Below are 23,200 nucleotides of genomic sequence, written 5' to 3' on the forward strand. Positions count from 1 at the left end.
CTTTGTATGTGGCTGTTTACCTAAATTAAACTGCATATATTTTTTCTTCCTAACCACCCTTTAATTATTGTTTTTGGATGTCCTTATGTGATCTGCAAGTAATATTTTCAAAAGTATTAAATGATAATTTTATGAGCACCTTTCAAAATGGGGGTTAGATCCATCTATATATTATTAACTGTATATATTTCTGAGTACAATACTATCCAAAATAGATACAGTCAACTTGCTGGGGACTGATTTCTGTGGTAGTTGTGCTGGGCCTCATGCAGGAAAACTGAATTTGTCATCCTAATAAATCCCCTCTGGTTAAATAAGTACTTTCTTTAGTCAGCTTTTTTTTTAAAAAAATTGTTTAATAAAATATTACTTAGGAAAGCTTAAAAAATATTGTTTGCATTTGCAACTTCAAACTGTAAAAGTGAATGTTTCATTACAAAAGTTAGTAAATTGATATACATGTTGAGAAGCAAGTTCTCACAAGTAAAACCAGACAACTATAGGTTTCAATTGTAATTAAAAGGAGCTTTAGTTTGTTGGGTTTTTTCTTCTCAATTTCTTCAATTGATTAAGGCATTTTGCAATTTAAAACCATTATTCTCTCTTCAAGAAACACCTTGGATCAGAAATTACTTTTCTGATTTACGTGAGAAGTCAAGTCACACAACTTTCAGAGGCCTTTTAAAAGCAGTATTCACTTCTATCCAGGAATTATATTTTCCTATCCATGTAAAAAAGTGTAAGTTAAGCATTCTAAAGTTATTTGCTAGACGTGTTCTTCTAAAAACTTCTCTGACCTATACTGTTTTTCTTCTATATAAACTGTATTAATATAAAGATGCAGTGCTATGTGAGTCATATTCTTGAATAAGTCTATTCAAGTTGACAACAATCTTTCTTCAGATTGGCTTGTATTACAAAGGTTTTAAGACTTCGGTGGTCTCTTTCTAAGTTAATTCTCAAATAGCATAAGCAGATGCCTCTTACTTTAAAAAGAAACAACAAAAACCCCAACAAACAAACCATAAACCAAAGCCAGGTAAATCTAAATGGTTCAAGTGCAGTATTAAACAAAAAAGTCATACTGGAACCCCTTAGTTCCTTATCAAGATAACAAGATACAATGAGCCACAAAAGTGAAAGGGTGCTACTTTTCTTATTTCCTCTCTGAGATGTTAACTGAGTGAAAGCTACTTGATTCTCTGTACAATATTCACATTTTTAATACGGCTGCTTCTAATAATTGAAACTTTTCTAACACAATTTGAGGGAACAGGGTAGAATAAAATGTCCATTTGCAAATGTTCACAGCCTTTCCTGTTGCAGACCCAATACAAGAAAAACCACTGGAAGATGAACACTTTAATTTGAAGACTTTAATTACTATTTGATATAAACACATAAGTCTTCAAGCATCTAACAGATACAACAGAGTAATAATTATTAATAGTTTTCTCATCATCCTTCAAGCTGAATTTCTAAGATAGAACAGACATGATAGCCAGTATTCTGAATAGACTGAATTCTGTCAGTATTCTGAATAGTCAAATGATCTTCATTCCTTCAATATTCTTGCTCTTATGTTACATATTTTATGCTCTAACAAAAGCATATACATGGATTATTCCCATTTTAATCAAGGCCATGACTGTTGGTAACATGAACCATACATTTTCTTTAATATTGTTTTTGATTACAGGAAAATAAAATAACTTGAGGTTTGGAGTAGAAATACAAGTGATACTTTCTAATATCACTAACTAATTTCACTTTAGGGCTCCATTATTGCAGCATAGATACTAGGTTTCATTTTTATTACTAACAGACTTTATTTATCACTGTAAAAACAGTCTGTTAACCACAGAAAGTAAAATTCACCATCAAAGTTCTGGTTTTGTTTAGGAATCAGACTTTTTCAGATATGCTGTCAGATAGTAAACCCTAGTTATCTATATGTGACTTAAAAGAAACTACATGTGTTTTGAATTCAGAATATTTCCCTGTAATACCTACATACCTGAAGAGCATGTGCTAGAGAGAATTAGAAGACAAGAAAAAAGGGCATTGGCAATGATGAAATCACCTTCCTGACCAGAGAACCAAGCAGTGCAAGCAGAATAGTAGCACTGCTTGCATGAACAGGTAACATGCTTTATCCTCACTGATGATCTGTAAAGAGAAATTATATAAACTTTACAATTAAGTGAAAAATAAAATATACAAAGGCATACAAAATTCAAGAATACATCTATTAGGAAAAAAAAAGATACCTGTATTTGTGATGATTTCTCTTGTGTTCAGAATATACAATTTTATCTCCACATTCCAAATTTATTTTTCAAGTTGCAACTTGGTATTCTGGGTTATTTATTGTGTGGAGCCAACACTTATGAAAGAAAATAGATATAAGAGCATTATGATGACAGAAACATTTTGTCTAATCTGTTCTAAATTGTCAGTGAGGAAGATGCTGCAGCATCACCAGATAACTTGGTTCCAGTCTTTAACTATCCTTGTACTTAAAAGGGTTTTCCAAATATGTAGCCTGTTCTTTTTGACTGCAAATTAAGAAAATTTTTTCTTGTCCTTCCACAACTCGGTACAAAAGATCATTGGTGACCATCTTCTTCACAATAACCTTCAGATGTCCTATTATTTTCCCCAGTCTTCTCTTCTCTAGGCTAAACAAATACAACTTTTTTGAAATATGCCTTAAAAATCTTGCTTTCCAAAAACCTTTCCACTCATGTGCTCTCCTATGGATTCCCCTTCACATGAAAATTGAAATAATTTTTGTTTTTTAGACTTTATTTTAACACAGGGATCAAATAATTTTATTCACTGATTTTTATCCTGGCCATTTTGCATGTGTATTCTTTGATCTTGCTTCATCTGTAGAACTAGGTAGTATTCATGTTATTTAAAATTTTATGGAACTGTGGAGCAGCAGGCCCCACAGACTCTTGAAACAAAATACATCTCTACATCTCTTCGGTAACATTTTTTGGAAATCAGTAATGGCAATTTTCTTTGAATACAGAGTAAGTCACTTTTATTATTTTTTTCTTTTGCTTCAAAAAACTGGATAAACCAGGGATTTTGTATATCTTCTTAGTTTTACAGTTAACCGCTAAAACAAGAATTATAATATTCTTAATAAATAAGCAGACGGATGGATGTATGGACAGACAGGCATAAATCGTAATTTTTCTTTAAGAATCAAGCATAATTGAAGGAAGATTTGACTCACAGCCCCTATCTCTCTCTCTTGTCTCAAAATAGGTAATGTCTGCTGAAACAGAGTTAGAAGGATGTTGATAGTAGAAGTACACTAGGAATCTCTTTTTGATGATTACACAACTACTAGTTCGTGGTAAAAAAATATGTCATGTTTTGCATTATTTTCAATGAGTTTTGCCTGAGTGAAGAAGAAATATTGTGGACCAAGGAAAGTAAGACAAAAGATTTAAGATAATAACAGATCAATTCTGCAGCAACTATCTCTATTCATATTTATTCCCAAATGCTTGGCTTCAGAGAAGCCAGTCTCTTTACTTTTTTTAAACCACAGATAGTTTATTCCAGGAATCTTCAAATTTTTTCCTTGGAAAGAAGGTCCTGGGGGTGAGGTGGGGGGGGGGGGGGAGGGGGAGAAGAAGTGATAAACTGCAGACTGGTCTATGACATTTAGCCCAGATTTTCCACTTCTTTGTTCTACTTCACTTGTGCAGACTATGCAACTATACCATAATCATGTATGAAAGTTCTTCTCAGAAGTGGTTTCTACAGTTTGGTTTTCCTTTTTATTATTCATATAGTTTATTCATAGGGTACTTTCATAATGAATTTCTGAAATATACTAGTTGTTCTTTGTAATGTAGTTAATCTATCCATGAGCAAAACATCCATGATACCTAGGTGTGCCCTCAATAGGTTAAATGAGCAAATAGGCTGAAGGATTCCTCCTAGCACTACACTCCTGCTCAGAGCCACCAATCTCAATCTCCAGAAAAGCCTCTACCCTTCAGCCAAACTTCTGAATGCAGTTATCTCCTCCTTCCATACTTCAATTTAGCTTCCAGCAGCTCCTAAAAACTATGTCCCCCCACTTCCTCAGGAAACATAGACAGGCAATTCCTCAACAAGTGATTATTTAAGCAGGAGTGGTGGGCACAGAATGTAATCACAATGAAGAGAGAAGCAGTCTATGAAGACTTCTCTAGCAGCCCTGTCCTATCTGCTATAAGATTTTTCAGAATCTCTTTTTGCAGAAGTCTTGAAGCAACTCTTTTCCTCGAAACAGGAACTACCAGTTCTGGCAGTTTAGACATTAAGTTTAGCATATATAATGTACTACAGGGAGAAGTGGATAACTTCAAATATTTTGTTTGGCTGTTTCACGTAATTTGCTAAAACTATACTCAAGGGCATCACAGTATTGTAATTTTATATAATTCACCTGCATTTCCAAAATACGAGGTCATAATAAGAAAGAAAACTTCTTTTTATTCAGCTAGTTATGTAATATATGTGACAGATTTGCTTTATGTTATTCTCTATGTGCATCTAATTCCAGTTTCTTATATTGTTCATTGATACTCCCTTCTTTTAACATAGTTTCTATTATTGGCAAAAACAGAATCATACATTCATACTACAAAAGGGATTTTTCCTAATGCAATTCCCTACTGTGTTGCACATCCAGCCGATGGCAATATGGTAAAGCCAGAAGAGCCAGTTTGTTCCTCCAGAAAAGCTGCCTGCATTTCTGCAGAACAACTTCTCCAAATACTAAGTCTACAGGCAAAGTTATGCTGAATAGTTGTTATGATGGTCTATTTTCTTACCAGTGTTCCATTTAGAATAATTTCACATTAAGAACTGTTTCCAAATCCCTACCCCTAATCTTACTTCTCAAAATCTTGGCTATTTTCCTTTGACCTATAGCATCCTACAATTTCTTTCATTTATGTCCTTTATGTCCTCAGTACTCACCAGAGTAGCTGACCGCTTTCAGAATCTGTATTTGTTTTCATTTGAGCAGTTTACTTCCTCTGTTTACCTCTAAGTGACTTAAAAAACAATACCCAGCTGAATGCTAATGGATCGTTTTCCAGCATTGTCTGATGTGCCACATTTTCCTCTCCTTATTTTATTTTCTGTCTTCAGACTTAAGCAGTTAATCCCAGGTCACAAAGTAGTCTATGAAAGTAATTTCATTTTCCCTTTTTGTGCAGTTTTTCCTGCACATAGTTTTCTATAACCTGTAAAACTAGAAATTATCATGAAAATAGCTGGTGACCTCACAGGTCAAAATGTGACCTGGAACCTAATAGTAATTATATCACATACTGAACACCTGTCCAAGTAATACAGAGATTGCGCTAATTCCAAGACATTATTGCATATCCTTTTTTTTGGAAACTGTATAAATATTCTGTAGAGACCTTATCCCACCATGTGAGTGATGAGGTGACTATTTGATATTGAAGCATGCCCACTTCAACATCAGGTCCTTCTCAAAAGTCTCAGAATAAAACACCACAAGCATATTTCAGGCTTTTATCCTACAAGGAGGTCCACATAGATGGGACCCAAACTGCATTTTAATAAAGAACTAAATCTATTTACCCAAATGGTCTTACACTGACTTCTTTATTGTAACCTTGCTTATCTTGAAAAGCATATTCAGTCATCTAACTGGCTTTCCAGTTTCCATTTTAAAATACTTCCACATCAGATAAGTAGTTTTCCCTTCTATTGTCCTCTGACTTTCTTAATTTGCCAATTTTTCAGATTTTCTATGATTTCTTCCCTTTTAATTGTCACATATTATATCCAATGTAATATATTAATTAACATTTCTGGTAAAGAAATAGTAGTCTCTAAGATTATTGGTGTTTCATGCCATTGCGTTTTTGATTTAGATCAAGCAAGTACAGTTGTTATTACTGCCAACTGGATGCAGTTCCTAAGGTTATATCTGCGTTACTGAGCTAAAGAGGGCTCAGGCACTTACTTGAGCTCTATCATGTGATAACCCACACCATTTAACTGTTAGCCTGCTCTTTGATATGCTTTTGGCTGAGGCCAACAAGCACACAGGTAAAATACTGCAGGATTTGTGGAATAGCATGGGTTAGGGACTCTTATAGGCAGTACAAATGAGGCTACCCTGGATCAGGAGAGCAGATGGGTTAGCCAGGCAAATGTGAGCTGTAGTTTGCTACCGGCTCTTGAGTGGGTGGTGGTGCCTTTTCTTTTCTAGTACAGACGTGATCTAAGAAATTAAATGCAGCCAAAAACTGGTAGAGAGATACCTTCATATGATGCCATTCCCAAACCTGCACAGAGGACATGAGCTGTTGGTATGGGAGAAGGACAGACCAGCATTAGGCTGCCTGTGACTTCCCCAGGGCATGCAAATTCTCAGCCTGTGAGTAAAAATGGATATTGGCTACCTTCTGCTACCTCCAGTGAGCAGAACAGGGGTACAGAATCTGGTACCCTTCATATTTTCAGATTTTTTTCTATATTCTCAATTACCATTTTTGTTAGCTATTTCTTCAACTATCTTTTCAAATAAATGATCCAATTCGTAGACAGTGGTCTTAAGACTTCCTTTTGTTCAGTATTATTCTATGGGGAAAAAAAGAAAAGAATTAACTGCTCAAGAAACTTGAAAAAAATCTGCTTTCCTGTGTTTCTTTAAGAGTTTCACATACTTTCAGAATATATTAGCAAAACTGTACTAATTAAGTGGATAATTAGGCTTTCTTAGATAGCATCACATGGTCTGAGCTCTCTTTCTGTTCTTTCTTTGCATGATGGCAAGTTTAAAGTTCTCCTTTCCAGTTCGTTTCCCTTTCTCCAACTTTATATTTCACTGAATATTATTTTACAGTGGAATCTCTCTTATTTTATTGCAATGGTACTCTGAACCAGCTTTTTGCTATTACTCTTCAAGCTCATTATCTTTCTGTCAATGATTTTCACAGTATGCTTACACTTTTTCTGCTCTTTTTACTAAACCGGAAGTATTGTACATTCATAAGGTCTTAATTTTAGATCTAGTATCTCCTTTTTTCCTGATCATTATCAGATCCAGTACTGAATTAACTCTCATTACTTCTTCCAGTTGTTCTAAGCACTATACAAAAATCCTGTAGCCTATTTTTAAGCACTTCTTGTTACTCAAATTCCTCTTTTACAGCTCTTCATACATTTCCATATATATAGCAATATATGTATGTGTAACATGAATATAATATGTCTGTATTTATATATATGATAATCATAGAGACCCTCATAAACTGAGAGAAAGTCAAATAAATCAAACCTTCAACACCATCTTCACGGATTTTGCATCTTCCATTTTCATTTGTGAAATCATTTCTGTGTCTGCTGGCCATGTGATCTGCAGAATCTGCAAGCAGGGTGGTTGTTTTATAAATTATGTTTCCCTCACCTTATATTCCTTATACAGCTACAGATAGTTATATTCTATTTATGTCTTGGCCAGTCTTGTTTGTAATGCAATCAAAGAACAATTCTTGGAATTTGTAGTGGTATTGCACCTCTCAAGACCACCTGTACCTAAGCTGTGTTTATGAACAGAAAAACCTATTTTTTCACTATTATTTCCTGCAGGATGTCATAGATTAAGTACATTTTCACATCTCAACGTAGCAATTCACTCAGCTTTATTCTCCTCTGGCAAATGTTTCCCTATGGTTACACTTACTCATTTGCTGAAGTATCTTTCCCGTTTTGTTAGCATTTCCAGCTATGCTTTCCTTGCTGTTCCTAATATATGTAAAAATAAAGACATTTAAACTGATTTTTTAAGCTGAGATTTTATCACTCAAAAATTGCAAGTCAAAAATACACAAAGTTGAGTGTAAAAATAATTTTATCATCAAACCACAAGTCCAAATTTTAGATTAGTAGTATATCAAAAAAGCAATCATTTTGTAACTTAAGCTACACCAATACAGTACTCTCAAAACTAGTTTTCTAAAACTGTGCTAAGTCAGTTTGAGGTACTTCCTTCTAACAATAATATGCCATTGTTAGAATTGTATTATTTCTCATGATGAGCAAGGCCTTATTCCATAACAACTCTGCTGTAAAATGAATACGAGTATTAAGTCACAGATTATTTCAGGATCTGTACTGTATTGTATTGTTAACAGGACAAATCTTCAGCAACCATTAGTGACTTAACTGTATGTTGTCAATGTGCATCATTTGCGCATATACTGCAGAAAGCCCCATCACATTTTACATAGTTTTTAATATTCTTTTCTATGGATTATTTTAATAAAGTTTCTCTTTATAAAATTAGTTGCAGCCAAAGCAACTTCATTTTAGCAAAAAACTTACTGCTTCTACTGTTCAACACAAACTCCTCATTGGTGTGACAATTTTAGAGATTCTGAATTTCCTCTGCTTTCTAATCATTTTCTGTAATGTCATCCTCATGCCCAGTAGACACATCTGGCAAAGGTGCTTTGTTAATGGCCTCAAAATTATGCACAGTCCTGCAGGTAACTACATTAGTTAAAAACTTTTAGGCACCATAAATTACATTCTCACTCACACCTCCAATCATTTTCTAGTACATTGCTATTATTAGTGCCATTATTATTGCAAATTACTGTTGGTATCAGAAGAGTCATATTTTACAAATATAAAGCGAAAGTTCTGAACATCACTGTTTATGTTTTATCATGGCATTCCTTCTACTGCAAACCAAATAATTTAGATTATCTAAAGAACATTTAGTATACCTAATAAAATATGTAGGTATCTACCCAATAAAAAATATTAATTGTTATTCAGTGTTTCTGCTATAGCAGAGCATGATTTTCAAGAACTCTCCTGATTTTATGCATGTTTACCTTTTAGCTGTCTTTTTAAAAAAATTCTCTCTCCTTATATTGCTATCAATACAAAGCACTCTTTCCAATAGCATTTTTCTTTATATGCAAACCAAACTGAAAACTTTAGCCATACCATTTATGAACACAGTATGGTTTCATTCAGATGCTCTTTTTAAGTTAGCATTCCTATACTGAACATGTACCATAAGTTTTTATTAATACAGGAATGTTTATCTCTGTCTTTAGTTACCATTCCATTGATATAGGAAGCAAGGTATTTTGATCCTCTGAAGGCACATGCATCATAAAAAAACCTAAAATGCTGTCATGAATTGTTAAGTTTCTTCTCTGCTCTACTGGAAGTCCTAAAATAGCAGATCCATCCAGCATCCAGCATTAAGAAGTAAATTCTTGAGTATATATGATCATGCTCAAGACAATATTCTAGGCAAATGGATGCAAACATATGAGAAAAAAGGGATCAGTATTAGACCAAAAGAGTTAGGAGAGACCAGTGTAGAAAGGAACCAGAAACTTAGGTTAACAAAAGGAACAAACAAAAAAAAAAAAAAAAAAAAAAAAGGGAGAAGACAGAGAACTCTAGAGAAGGAGAGATATTTAACAGCTATAGATCAAGAAAATATTAGCAGAGGGAGAAAGAAAATAATTTGACCTTTTAATAATTACTGTACAGAAAAAGAAATTTCACCTTTTAGTAAGTCGGACTTTACCAGTAAACAACTTTGTAAGTCTACCCCACTTTTTGCAAGTGAGCCATGTAGGACTCAGTTGTTAAAATAAAGACTAATGCTGTATTTTATTAAACTTATATGTCTTTAATATGGATTTTATACTCTTCACATTTGATTTAACATTTCTACAAACATCTTTAAGTTACAATTACATTGGGAAACCAACACATTTTATATGAAGGCAGAAGAACAATATTTTTTGACTATTCAAACCATAAAAAAATTCATGAGTGCCATATTCTTCTTTTTCTATGTCTTCGTTACAGCACTATCAGTCAAGAAAGTACTGGTATCAGCATCAAAGGAAGGGTCAGCAGTCTTCCACGTCAGAAGTTAAGACAATACTTTCAACATGGAAAGTAGGATTGTCAGAGAGGTAGCAAGTGAAAAGCTTCAGAAAGGATGGCATCTATAAGGAGTCAGAAAAAAAGGAAAAAAAAACAGGGAAAGATAAGATAACAAGATTGAAAAGGACAGGAAAAAACAATACAGAGGAAATGGCAACAGCAACAGTCGTGTTTATTCATATTAGAAACAGTACAAGAACACTGACACAAAAGGTGAGGAATAAGGCAGCCATCCTTAGAGAGGTCTAAAGAAAAGATCTACTATGGTATGAAATGCTCAGTTATTTCTCGATTAAGGTGTCAGGCCAGTCACTTAACTTTTAGTTTGAACTAGTCAATTCAGAGCAGGATTCCTGAGAAGTCAGCAAAACAAAATGGGCACCCCCAGAGGGCGATTCATCCCATCCTAAGGTCTGAATCTTAGATTCTGAATCACATATTTGAAATGTAATTAATTTTGTGAAGTTCACTAGGTATTTATGAAGCTAGCATCTTATCTTCAAGCTGAATATTTATGGATAACAATGTCTGGATTAAAATAATAAAAGATTCAGCATATTTTCAACTTCCTTTAATCTGAACAAAGAAAATTTACTGATGACTTTCATCTGCACAGAACATGTAATAGGTTAGTGCTGCATAATACTTTTTACTACTGAACAGTACTTGTGTGCACTACACTGAGCACAAAAACAAAGCCTGACTCAAATAAAAGGAGTTTGCTCTTCTGTTACAACTAATTATGTACTACTTGGCTTTAAGTTTATCTGCTGTAAACAAAAATTTAAGCTTAACATCACTGGAATTCTCTGTTCCAAACATTAAGACATAATTCATTAAATATCACATTTAACTGATACTTAAAATGGCACTGCTGATATTTCAGTAATTTGTTACTAAATACAGTAAGTACAGTAAGTACTGCTGTGAAAAAATGCTGAAATCCAATGTCATGGTCATGGACACATATTTTAATTGTTATTTTAAATGAACTACAATTAAATAAAAGAGTCATGGGTGAAGGGCTGGTTTTAAAGTTGGTATATAGCCCAGTCTCTGTGCAGGAAACTTCAGTGTGGAGCCGGTCTGTGGAAAAAACCTCTTCATACCACCTTCACCAGCTTGCCAGCCCAGACGCAAAACCAAGACTGTGTGCTTACAGAACAGCAGTACCAAAGCATAAATGATCACAGAAGGGGATGGGAAAGTGAGCTTTCCTCCTGGGCAGTGATCTGAGGGCTGAAATACACCAAAGGGACAGTTCATTGTTGGCACCTCCTTGTTAATACAGAAAATCTGAGAGACATAGTCCTGGGACTGCACAATTCATACCCATTTGGAGACCTACGCATGCAGTGGTCTTCCACTAATGATTGTTTTAGAATACAGGCATCTTGATGTCATGATATCATGCCTATTACATGAGGACAACACAGAGTTGTCAGTTACAATGCAATTAAAAAGACATCCTTAAAATCTAAATATACCTGAAATGGGATTTTGCACTGAACAATTTACATGATCTAAACTATTCTAGAATCATGCAACATGAAATAGTGTAACATCATTGCAAAACGACATAACAGCAAGGGCTAACTATAAAATGGACCAAGAAGTCTCTTATTTAGAACTTCTAAAAGTTTTATCTCCATTTAATTTCATTTTTCCTTTTAGCACAAACATGAAGAGCACAGTTACGTTAGTTTTTCAGTATTCATATCTTTACTGGGTGCCCTTAAAAACTGCCGCCCAGTGACACAGACATGGCACAGGAATGGGAACCCTATCACACAGCAATTTATAGCATAGTTCTTATGCTGACCTATCTCTATCAGCAGAAATTAATACACTACATTCCAAAAAGTAGATGTTACCATTCCAAAATTAATTGTGAACTGGCACCATAAGAGTTCTCCCTGCTCCACCCATTTTCACTCTCTGTCCTCTTCAGCAACGGGGCAGTTTTAGAGGGGATATTACTCTGCCACACATCAGCTCAGGGTTCAGTTACAGGGAAGTGTTGCTCAGGTGAACACTCACCACTGAGTGAATGTAAGAAAATGTGGGATCCTTATCTCTGTAGTTAAATGGGGTTTTTGCATGGTAATTCATGAAGATCAGTTATAGTCACTCTATGAATATTTGCTAACTGCTCAGTTTAAAAAGTATGGGATTTCCCTAAACATATACTCTTGCTATAATGCTATATACACTTACGGGAATCATGCAGAAACTAAGCACATCCATGAACAAATTCCTGAATGAAACTTTTTTTTTGCCATTTCCTAATTTATTTTATTTTATTACAGCTTATGGATGAAATCCACACTGATGTCTAACCTGTAATGAATACCAATGTAAGTAAACCATTGTTCTACAGCTACATTCGGTTATGAATTGATTGACTTCGCCTAGTCTTGCTGAGTAACAGTTAATTAGCAGTTTCTATTTTCAATTTCAGTACTATTACAATTAAGTTTTACACAGAAATTCTGACACTTAACTGTTATTGCGTGCCTGCTTGTGCCTTTTCTCAAATGCTAGTGACTAGAATTAACAGAAATATATATTTTTAAAATGGTTTTGACTTTCTTCATGTCTAATAGTGGGGGTTTTAAGAGCTAACTTGAGAAGACAAACATTGTGGCAGTCATAATTTCAGCGGGATAATGAATTTTGTGATTCAGGTTGGCCCTGAAAATCAATTTAAAGCCTTCCTTAGAAGTGACTGTGCTAAAATAAAAATGCACAGCAAGTAAAGTACAGCTCAGAACAGCAGTTAAAAAGCTGAAGTCTTACTCTGTTTTCCATGCAAGTGCAAAGCATAACATATCTGAGCACCGTATAAAATATATTACTGTAAATACTCACCTGACTCCTCTCTTTCATCCTATTATTTTTCCTATGCTCATTAAGGTTTTTTTTATCTTTCCTTCTGTAAAGGACAATAATTTCCTTCTGCCCATTTCAGTTTCTTCCTTTGCTTTTTCCAACTCACCTGCACAGTTTCTGAAATTCCAGAATTTAAAAGGGCTATGGATCCAATCCTGGGGTTAAATACTGAGTTCTGAAAGCTTTTAGCATGGCTGAAGATCAATAACTTAAAATCTAAGTGTTTGTGTTCTCTTATTTCCAGCAAAGATATAAAAACACTAGAATAAAGTTCTGCAGTGAATCTATTTAGATATCTGTAACCTTAAAATGAGATCATCATTCTGTAAAGAGCTATGCTCATACAGCAAAACAATGATTTTTACTGATTTGAACTATACCATTATCTCTGATACCTTATTTTCATGTTTAGCTGTTATGAGAAAGGCATGTCCACTTCTCTCCTTTAGCAGCAATTCTAAATGGTGCACACAATGCTTCAACAAATGAAATTATTCATGTCTTTAAATATTTATAACCACCTTATTATAAGATATTTAGGAGATAAAAATAGCTAGCGCTAAGACTAGCATATTGTACACAAAGATAAGTATTTTCTGTCCTGTAACAATTCATAAACAACATTTATTACCTGCATCCATGACATACATTTTTAAATGCCAGGTCTTGTAAACACAAAATCCACCTTCACAGTATTTTTTCAAGTAGCTTAATAGCCATAATATCAAATGTTGTTTCACACATAGTATCAACATTTGATGTTTCATTGACACAGTAACAGGAAGCCAGCTCAGTGTAAGTTACTTTGTAGAAGATAGTGCCAGAACTTCAAGGTGTTACTTCTCAGGAATCATGAACTCCTGCAGTCTTTAAAGATAAAATGACACATGACAAACAACAAAAGTAAAGCCAATTTTTAGGGACCAATATTGACTAACTAAAAGAACGATCTCTATAGCCAGTATAGAAATCCGACCAAGAGAGAAGCACAAAATTGTTTTCTATTAAAATAACTTCCCCTCTTAGAAAAAAACCCAAACCAACCAACCCCCCCAACCCCCAAAAGTATGCTTTTTTACTATTGTTATGGTGATCCTGGTACATAATCTATTTGTATAGTCATGTGCTGACAGGATTATTAATTACTGAGTTCCAAATTTGAGCAGAAATCATGTATCTCGTTAGCTAAGTTTAGTCATAAACATAAGTATGCAATCATAATCAATATTAAGAAGGAAAACTGTTAAATAAAAGCTTCAGACTTATGAAAAGATATGTGCCAAGAAAATCCCACTGCATTTTATAAAACCCCTTTCATTTAAGGGGATGTCCTATGACATTGCTTTCAGTCTTTCCACAGACTCTTTAGTATTTAGGAACAACTTTTTAGGGATGTGCAAAATAATAATTAAGAAAAGCAATCCCACTGTCCATAAGATTCAATTTATCATCAGTAGGTGTAATAATCCACTGAATTAATTTATTTTTAGGAAGATCATAGATCACAGAAAAATGCAAATCAAAGGGACCAAGCTTTAGAAATCCAAGACTTTTTTTCTGCTGTTTAGTAAGACAAACATTATCTAAAAGTCATAACTCATCATGTGGAAAAAACTCCATCACATTCTTATGAGTGCTACAGGAAGGGGGGAAAAGGAATAAATTAATTCATCTACACTCAGCAGATTTCAAATGATGGGACATGTCCCACTTGGAGAAGATGCAAACTGCATGTTGCAAAGGAGAAGCAATACTATTGTGCACCCAGCTTTCCACAGCACCTCATTTGAATCCTTTTCTATCCACTGGTGAGGCCATGCTGCCAATAACTGTGTTCAGTCTGGGGCTCCTCGCTACAAGGACATTCAAGTGCTGGAGCACCAGAGAAGGGCAACGGAGCTGGTGAAAGGTCTGGAGCACAAGTCCTGTGAGGAGCAGCTGAGGGAGCTGAGGTTGCTCAGCCTGGAGAAAAAGAGGCTCAGAAGGGAACTTATCTCTCTCTGTAACTGCCAGAAAGAGGGTATGGCCAGGTGGGGGTCGGTCTCTTCTCCGAGGTAACCAGTGACAGGACAAGAGGAAATGGCCTCAAGTTGTTCCAGAGGACGTTTAGATTGGATATTAGGAAACATTTCTTCAATGAGAGGGTTGTTAAGCACTAGAACAGGCTGTCCAGGGCATTTAAAAGACATGTAGATACAGCACTTAGGGACACAGTTTAGTGGTGGACTTTTACTGTTACGTTTATAGTTAACTTGACGATCTTAAGGGCCTTTTCCAAACTAAATGGTTCTATTCTGTGATTCATTTGTCTGTCTGCATCTGCAGTGCAGAACTCCAGAGACAGGAGGCTGAAGAAAGTATAGTGGGACAGAAGACAAGCTTTAGATGTCAAAGATTTATAGGACCATTTGTACCTCTGCATGTAATTGTTACTGGAGTAAGCAGGAAAGTAGGTTTTCCACTTAAAAGGATGATGCGTTACTGAAGTAGAAGCTGAGGTTCCAGAAGACAGGTAAGAGTGTAGCTAGGACAAGTGTGGAGTGAGCTAGAGTCAGATAGAGAGCTGTAGCCATGTTCTCTAGTAAAGTGACTTTCAGCTGACCCCAGTGTATTTATCCAACTGTGATCTTTCCAACTCTTATTGAAACCCCTTCTCTGATACCTATTCCAAATTCTTCATTCACGTACACTTACCCTCATACCTAACAATACACCCCATCACTGCTTCAGTACTCATATGCTTTGCCTAGAGTCATAAATCCCTCCCTCCTGTCAATCACAGGTAAAGTCAGGAAATCACCTTTTTCCACACTATAGCAGAAGTCACTCTCTCCTTCCTTACAAGTTGCTTTCTGATACAAGGCAAAGATTCCCCTCAATTTCTTATTCAGCTTGTAGCTCAAGCCTGAGCAAAGACAACATCAGAATCATGTAAGCTAGCAACAGGTATTTAGCAAGATAACACAAAAACAAGCACAACCCTCCTCATTCTCCACATATGTATCAAAAGACATGAGTAAGAGAAATGGAACACAAAAAGGTTAAACAGAACACCTACCAACTTGCTTTTATCCTTTTAAAAAACTATTGTCAGTATTTGTTTCTAGTATTTTGTTTAAATTTCATTAAATACACTACAATGATTTTAGATCAGACAAATTATTTCTTTAAGATAAACATATTTATACCACTTGAATATGGCTTATAACTTGGTGTACCTCAAATTGGGCACCACTGCAATTCCTAACATAAATATGCACAGAAGGTTGGAAAAGCTAGTATCTCTACAAATTATTTATGGATGTGCTTGTATGGTACTCAGGACAATGGGAAGTAAACTATGTCAAGGGCAACTAAAAGCACTGATAATAGAAATATTTTATGATGCTGGAAAATTTTCAATAGTAAGAAAAAAGTAGTAAGAGACATGATATGAGGACAAAGAAGCTTTTTACAAAGTAAAATTTTCATTCAGGGAAATAAATTAAAAGAAGTTGATGAAATACAACTGGGATTTTTGAAAAAGTAATACACAGGTAATAAGACATGTTCATAATTGTAAGGAAAGTTTATGCCCGTTAATAATGACAAAATAGAAAATTTTAAAATCTGTTTTTCTGGCAATGAGAAATCAGGCTTTAATTCAAAGAAGGACATATATTGTAATCTAGAGGAGTTGACAGGTTTAGTCTTTGTCAGATGAGGACCCTAGACTTGAAAAATTATACTTACTTCTCAGAAAACTAGATCTACTAGTCGGGAATATATATGCAAAGTAGGACTAGTGACGAATTTTAGGGATACTCAAGGACAACACAACAATTAAGAACCTCATATTTCTGTTACTGGGGAAGGTGTGATAGGGTCAGAAGGATTAATGCTGCCAGACTGCTCTTCCTGGCTCCCTTCTGGGCACCTCTTGCTGTTGCTTGTTGTGGAGAGGCACGTAACTTACCTAAAGCTTGGAAGGTAGGGAGTGCTCTCTACTTTTTCATACACTCCAGAACATCAGTTCCCACTTTTTTTTGAGCAACAGATCATTATCAGCCCTCAGCAACTTTCAAAAGCCACCACACACCCATCTGATCAAACTTTTAATTGGAAACACTCTTATGGTTTAGCCAAACAGCTGTTCAATCCACCATCACCTTGGAGTCCACTAGGGGTTTGCAGACAACAGCTTAGAAACCACTCCAGCTGTTGCAAAGGTACAATGCAAAGGTACTCCATCCTTCCCTCCACACCTTCTGGTTGCTGTGTGAAGCATTGCTGTTTCATTATCTGATTTCCCCCAGGATTAATTTTAGGGCCTGTGATTGCTTTTAGCTTCCGAAGTAGCAGCAAACTGGCATTTTCAATTGCCCATAGGTTTATGAACAACAGAAGTAAAACTGATCTGCCCATCCACAATATTGCTACTGCCAGAAAAAGGAACAATAAAAAAATCTACAGATTTAAGAAAATATACACTTGATTCATGTTTAAAAATTTATCATCAATCAATGAGGATGACAAACTATTATTTACAGATCCAGAATGATTTTAAGAAATTAACACAAGCTGCTAAAAATCCATGCAAACACCAGTAAGGTGGCTTGGGAGCCCTGGCTTCTCACAGCAGCAAGACATTACCCATCACATTAACAGTGACATTTCAACCCTGTAGCAGGCAGGAACTCCAAGTTCAAAACATGTACTTTAAGCTTGTTGGGGTTATGAACCTCTAAAAAACAGGGAGAAAGAATCTTCTCTTCATTTTGCAGCCCCTGACGTTAAAAAGAACAGCTACAAGTCCCTGCCTTCCTGAGTGGCAAGACTGGTCACAGCCTGCTGAGCTCACCATTTACGGGCTGATGGCTGCTGTAATCCAACAGCCACTGCCTCTCTCTGATGATGGATATGGCTGAACAGTGGGGGCAGCAATATCTGGCCACTGTGACAGCCATGGCTCCTGGATCACCACAGGTCCTGCTGTGAGATCCTTCTGCAGCTCTTCAGGGTCAACATTAGGTCTGACTCCAACTGTGAATATTTTCCCTTTATCATCTGCAATCTTTACAACCACACTTTTTCAGGCTGTTTAGGAACAGGCGGACCAGCAAAGGTGCCAGCACAAACCTCTGAGAGGGGGCAGTGTTAAAACCACCCATTAGTCACTATACTGTTCCTTATCTTCTAAAACCCTTTACTAATCCACAAAGAATTTTAAGTGACTCCATACTTCATTTTGTTAACAGTCTTCAATTACAGAACTTTTTAAAAAGTTTTGGGTCACTTTTTCCTGTGCATCTGGAAATGTTTCCTTCAAATAACTAGCAAAACTCTAATTCAAAACTACTTGTACAAAAGCCATGATGGTTGCTATTACACCTATCCACGTTCCTATTAATTGTATGCTTTATCACAATCACTGGCAGTTTGTCTGTCATGGTAGTCTGACTTTTTAGTCCTTTAGTCCACGACCACCCCTAAAACCCTTTTTAAAACTAGGGTCACATTTGTTACTTTTCAGTCCTCTGTTATCAAAGCTAATTAAAGTATCAGATTACACAACACAGTTCATGGTTTGTTCAGCAATGTAATTTCTGAATTTTTCTAGGACTACTAAATGAACAGCAAGTTATTAGGTAATTTATTAATGTTTATTCAATCAATTTGTTAAAAAAATTTTTCTTGATATATCAAATCTGAGCTATTCTCTATAAAAATCAACTCCTATTTGGGGATGTCCCTAATCTCCCTGTCATAAAGGGACAGTGAAATGAGTTCAATTTCTTTTTGTAATGGCTTTCACAGCAACTGCCTCCATCCCACCAACTAGCCCACAGCTCTTACTAAAGTTCTCCTATTCAGCCATGGAACCATCTAGAACTACATTTTGTGGTTTATTCTGATAAAATTAAACCATTGGACTATATTTTCTTTGGTACATACTGCGCCATTTGTCTGCACAGTCCAATCTACCGTCTGTAATCAGCCAGGCACTCAACATTCCATCCTCTCTGTATGATCTACACACTGGTATTTCAGTGTCTTTAAAAGAAAGTAAAGGGTTACATGCAGACCCAATTGCAGAAAGAGGGTGACATACCTGGGGAATTCCTGATTGAATTCATCCTTACCACTTCTCTGAACACTCATTACTTTCAAGGCACAATGGCAGCAGAGCACTATGAGATAGCAATGTGCCAAGATACCAAATAAAAACTAGTGTAGGTTCCTTCCCAACAGAGATCAAATGGCATTTGAAAAAAGGTCTGATGAATGGCACAGTTGTTGTTATTCAAGATTTCTGTACCAAGAGATGCTGTGTCAGGAATGGAATACATGAAGGATGCTACAAAAGTATAGAAAGTCCTTCTGCACACACTACAGAACTTTGTGATATTTGCATTTACTTCCTTACACGAGAAGGGAGAATCTGTTCTTACTGCTGTGGAGAAGAGAAGAGAGAGATGCTTTCAGGACACAATGCCAGTAGCTACGGACTTGAGTTTGGCAGCTGAGGCGGCCTTTGGGGCTAGCATTTTTTCTGTTGGCTGCAACTCACTTTCTTTTTCTCTGGTTGGAGCACCTTCTTTCCGCATTAAATATGACATGGCATTAGGCACACCAGAATCCAACAGCTACACTGCAGCATCCGGTGTATATTCATTGTTATTTATCTGTACTACCATAAATCTTGGAAGGCCTCACCCTGGGCCACTTTGTATTACACCGGGCCATGAACAAAACACAACAAAATATAGATATGCTTAAATTCTACATAAAGAGACAACAGAGGGATTATGGCAGAGCCCAAATGCAATGACACAGTACTACTGTGATATGCATTGGCATTAATATGCCTGCAATGTAACTGTTGTCTAGTTGGATTGCTTAAAGCTTCACAGTACATAAAACTTTTAAGAAAAAATTAAAGGGAAGATAGTGAACAATTCTGTTTGTGAAGAAGTCAACCAATCCATGAGAGGCAGCTGAGGAGAAAATATTCAGTGTGGTCTGAAAATTTAATGACTGAATGATGGAAGCTGGCATCAAATGTTGATCAAAACCAGAGTCACCCTCCTGATACTGAAGGAGAGGTATCAGGTAGAAGTAGTCTTGATGAGCCTTGAAAATAAAGACAGATAGCTTATCCTTTTTGCTTTTAAATGAAGCAGGAAATTCAAAATACCAAAGGAGTAGGTTTGGAAAATGGTATTTACAGTAGAGCAGCACTTTGACTAGCTAATGAGCAAGGCAATGCTGCGTTTTGTCAAAGCAAAGTAAAAGATTTTCTAATAAAGACTTGATCCATGAAAAACCTGCTGACAGAGAAGAATGATCATCCTTTAAGGGTAGGACAAAGATTCCCAAAACACAGGTTTACACTAGATTTGATGACAAAACAAATGACAGCATGATAGTATCATTCATAAAGGATCCAGAGAGGTTTTGTGAGGGCATCAACCTAAATACAAAAACACCTGCTAACAAAAACCAACAGTTTTAACTGGAAATAAAGAACTGAGGGCATTGCTGAAGAAAATTTTCATGCATTGAATCTGTTTAGGGTTGGAAAAGAGGAGGTATATGAAATGCATAAAACATTGTTTTTCCTATAGATACTGTGAAATGAGAAAATTATTTTGTGTCACATTTATTACTAACTTGTTACATCTACCTATGCTACCATGTTTTGACTTTCAAGGGTTGAAGAAAAACAATGTTCATGATGTTACAATGTGAGGAGTGCCTCATTGGACACAAGTAAAGACATGCTGCATTCTGGACAGTCACGGTACAAGCAAAGTACAAACAGCAGTAGAGGAAAAGATCTCAGAGACTTGCAACAACTAACATGCTGAATGTTCCGGCACATTCCTTTGCTCTTCCTTCTTAGTGCACAGAAGGAAACTTACTCTGTTGCTGTAGTTTGGCATTTCAGCTCTTGAGGTATTCTCAAGCCCAGATAATGTGTAGCTATGCAGCAAATGCCCACTCCCTACATTCTAAAACATCATCTCCTTCTCTTGATATCGGTTTTCTTGCTTTTGTCTTGGTTTCAGTCATTTATAGCATCACAGCATGAGTTAAACCAAAGAAACAATCAGATCAGGTACTCAACAACAGGGGTAAGCAGCAGTGAGTACTGGAGAGCTGGTTACAGCAGGACGCAATTCAGAGTTCCTTCTCTTCCAAGTATTTGTAGCAACACTGCTACAAATACAGAATAGAGCAGAGCTATGCCCCAACATTATCTCCCTCAAAGTACTGGAAAGTTGCCACCACGGGAAGAGGAAGCAGTCACACCCAGGTGATCTGCCTCTCAGTGGTGACCAGAGAAAAAATCAGATACAGATGAAAAACATGCAGAGGATTCCACATACTCCACTCACCGGCATGTCACTTTCCTTCCTTTTCTCTTCTGAAACTAGATCTATTCTGAGGCATTTCTGATCTAGAGACACAGCTAGAAGGCTGTGTTTAGGAGGTTTTTTTGCAATCACCTAATCTCTCTCTGCTTTTCTTTCTTTTACCCAACTTACTGCAAGTAAAAATATATATGGCAGATAGGATTAACAGCAAACATATAGGTCTAAACATTTAAAAAAAAATACATTGATCAAGATTTTTTTAATGCAAAATGAAACATCCAGTGTTCTCAAATAATTTCATTTCATACTGAAAAGGTGTCAATTTCATTTTATATTGCAAAATCTCAAAAGAATCACTGTTCAGGTTTTCTAACTAGAACTCTGAAAATACCCATCCCGTAATGAACATAATAAAATTGTGGTTTGAGCGCTGTTGAAGGTGATACATTTCAAAATCATTAAGTTTTGTGTTTGAATAAGAAATTATGGCTTCTGCTTGGTACTAATTTTCTTTAGCAACCCATTGTCTTCTGTTCTTAGTTGTAACTGTCATCTTGAATCCCCAATTCATACTGTAATTCACAAGTAGTCACTGAGTCTTCTTCAACACTTCAAAGTTCTTATACTCCTCTCCAACAGAAGAAAACCAAAAACTTTGAGAAAACATTTACTGAAAGTTTTAAACTTAAATCTATTATATATTCAGTGCAATGAAAAATACCAGTAGCTATCCATTTAGTTCTCCTTTCAGGTATATTCTTCAAACCCATTATTAAGGGTTTTGGTTTTGGGGGTTTTGTTTGGTTTTGGGTTTTTCTAACTGAACTCTCTAGTCTGCTTTGATCTGAGTCTGATATCTTTTTCGGTCTTGCTCTTTCTTCAAATTACTTTCATTCCACCTTTCTTGTGCCAAGCAACAAAAATAATCCTGTGCTCCTTAACCTTTACTCATCAATTATTATCTGTGTCCTTGCTTCATGAGGAAGAGTCTCCAACTGTCCTTACACACAATTCTTCTAGACCTTTAGAGCCCCTTGATAATTATCCACAAATTCAGTAACATTTCCAGTTCTTCCATTTTTTTGATACTAAGACACAGTTGAAAACATCCTTGAATTTAAATACCAGAAAGGAAATACAACATCATAAAAAAGGGCACAGAGTTTACAATACCCCTTTTGTTATACAGGGAAAACACCTACATGTAGTTTTTGCTCATTTGTACATAAAAATAGGAGTCAAAGCGATGACTGTACCCATAGCTACAGGAAAAGAACTTCCTCTTTAACCCAAGCATAGATATTTATAGTTATTTTTGGGTGAATCCACCAACATATGATACGGATAATATGTAGTTCCTGCCTAAGACTATAGCTAATCAGTATGTATAATCAAACTCAGCTCAGTTTAATTTAGCCAAGGTACACTGACAGAAATATAATATATGTATATTTATTAACATTTCAATATTCAACCCAGCAAGACAATTACATTAGTAAATCAGTTTGCAATATCTACACAAATATTAGTGGTATAAAAAGTTCTTCTAGATCTATAAATTTCAAGAAGTTTATCAGTCAAAACAGAGAGCAAGTCAGAGACACACTATTCTGAAAATAAAGAAAACAAACAACTTAGAACTCCCTACTTAATTGCAGTAAGGAAAAACTTCAGGGTCCCATGGTGAATTACCTAAGAATAATAAAATCCTTAATGGGTATGTGGTACATATTTTCTAAAAAGAACTGAAGCAATTTGACATAAGTCAAACCTCTTGATTCACATTTTTATCACTATTAGTTTGCCAATGTCAGTAAAGACTAACTATTGAAAAAGTCAATCATTTCGATGTACTTACAGATGAATTTTCTCATCATGTGACCAATTATCCACAAAGCCTCAGTGCCATTAAGAAGTTTTGAGGAATATAGTATTTGGTACTGCCAAAAAAACATAATTAAAAG

The 23,200-nt window shown here is 35.7% G+C and overlaps 2 long non-coding RNA genes across 6 annotated transcripts in view; one reads left to right on the plus strand and one right to left on the minus strand.

The window, feature by feature from the left end:
* LOC116439755 overlaps positions 1 to 23,200 on the minus strand; it is a 94,730-nt gene that overhangs the window by 60,907 nt on the left and 10,623 nt on the right. For all 5 annotated transcript variants that reach the window (XR_004238261.1, XR_004238259.1, XR_004238260.1 and 2 more), the window contains exons 6-10: positions 7,745 to 23,176; positions 7,340 to 7,426; positions 6,547 to 6,639; positions 2,271 to 2,386; positions 2,018 to 2,169 (exon numbers count right to left, since the gene is read on the minus strand). This is a non-coding gene — a long non-coding RNA (uncharacterized LOC116439755). The remainder of the gene's footprint in view (positions 1 to 2,017; positions 2,170 to 2,270; positions 2,387 to 6,546; positions 6,640 to 7,339; positions 7,427 to 7,744; positions 23,177 to 23,200) is intronic.
* LOC116439756 overlaps positions 1 to 23,200 on the plus strand; it is a 110,966-nt gene that overhangs the window by 15,285 nt on the left and 72,481 nt on the right. Inside the window, exon 2 of the long non-coding RNA XR_004238264.1 lies at positions 12,294 to 12,341. This is a non-coding gene — a long non-coding RNA (uncharacterized LOC116439756). The remainder of the gene's footprint in view (positions 1 to 12,293; positions 12,342 to 23,200) is intronic.

This window comes from Corvus moneduloides, chromosome 2 (genome assembly GCF_009650955.1).
Source record: "Corvus moneduloides isolate bCorMon1 chromosome 2, bCorMon1.pri, whole genome shotgun sequence".
NCBI classification, from domain to species: Eukaryota; Metazoa; Chordata; class Aves; order Passeriformes; family Corvidae; genus Corvus; species Corvus moneduloides.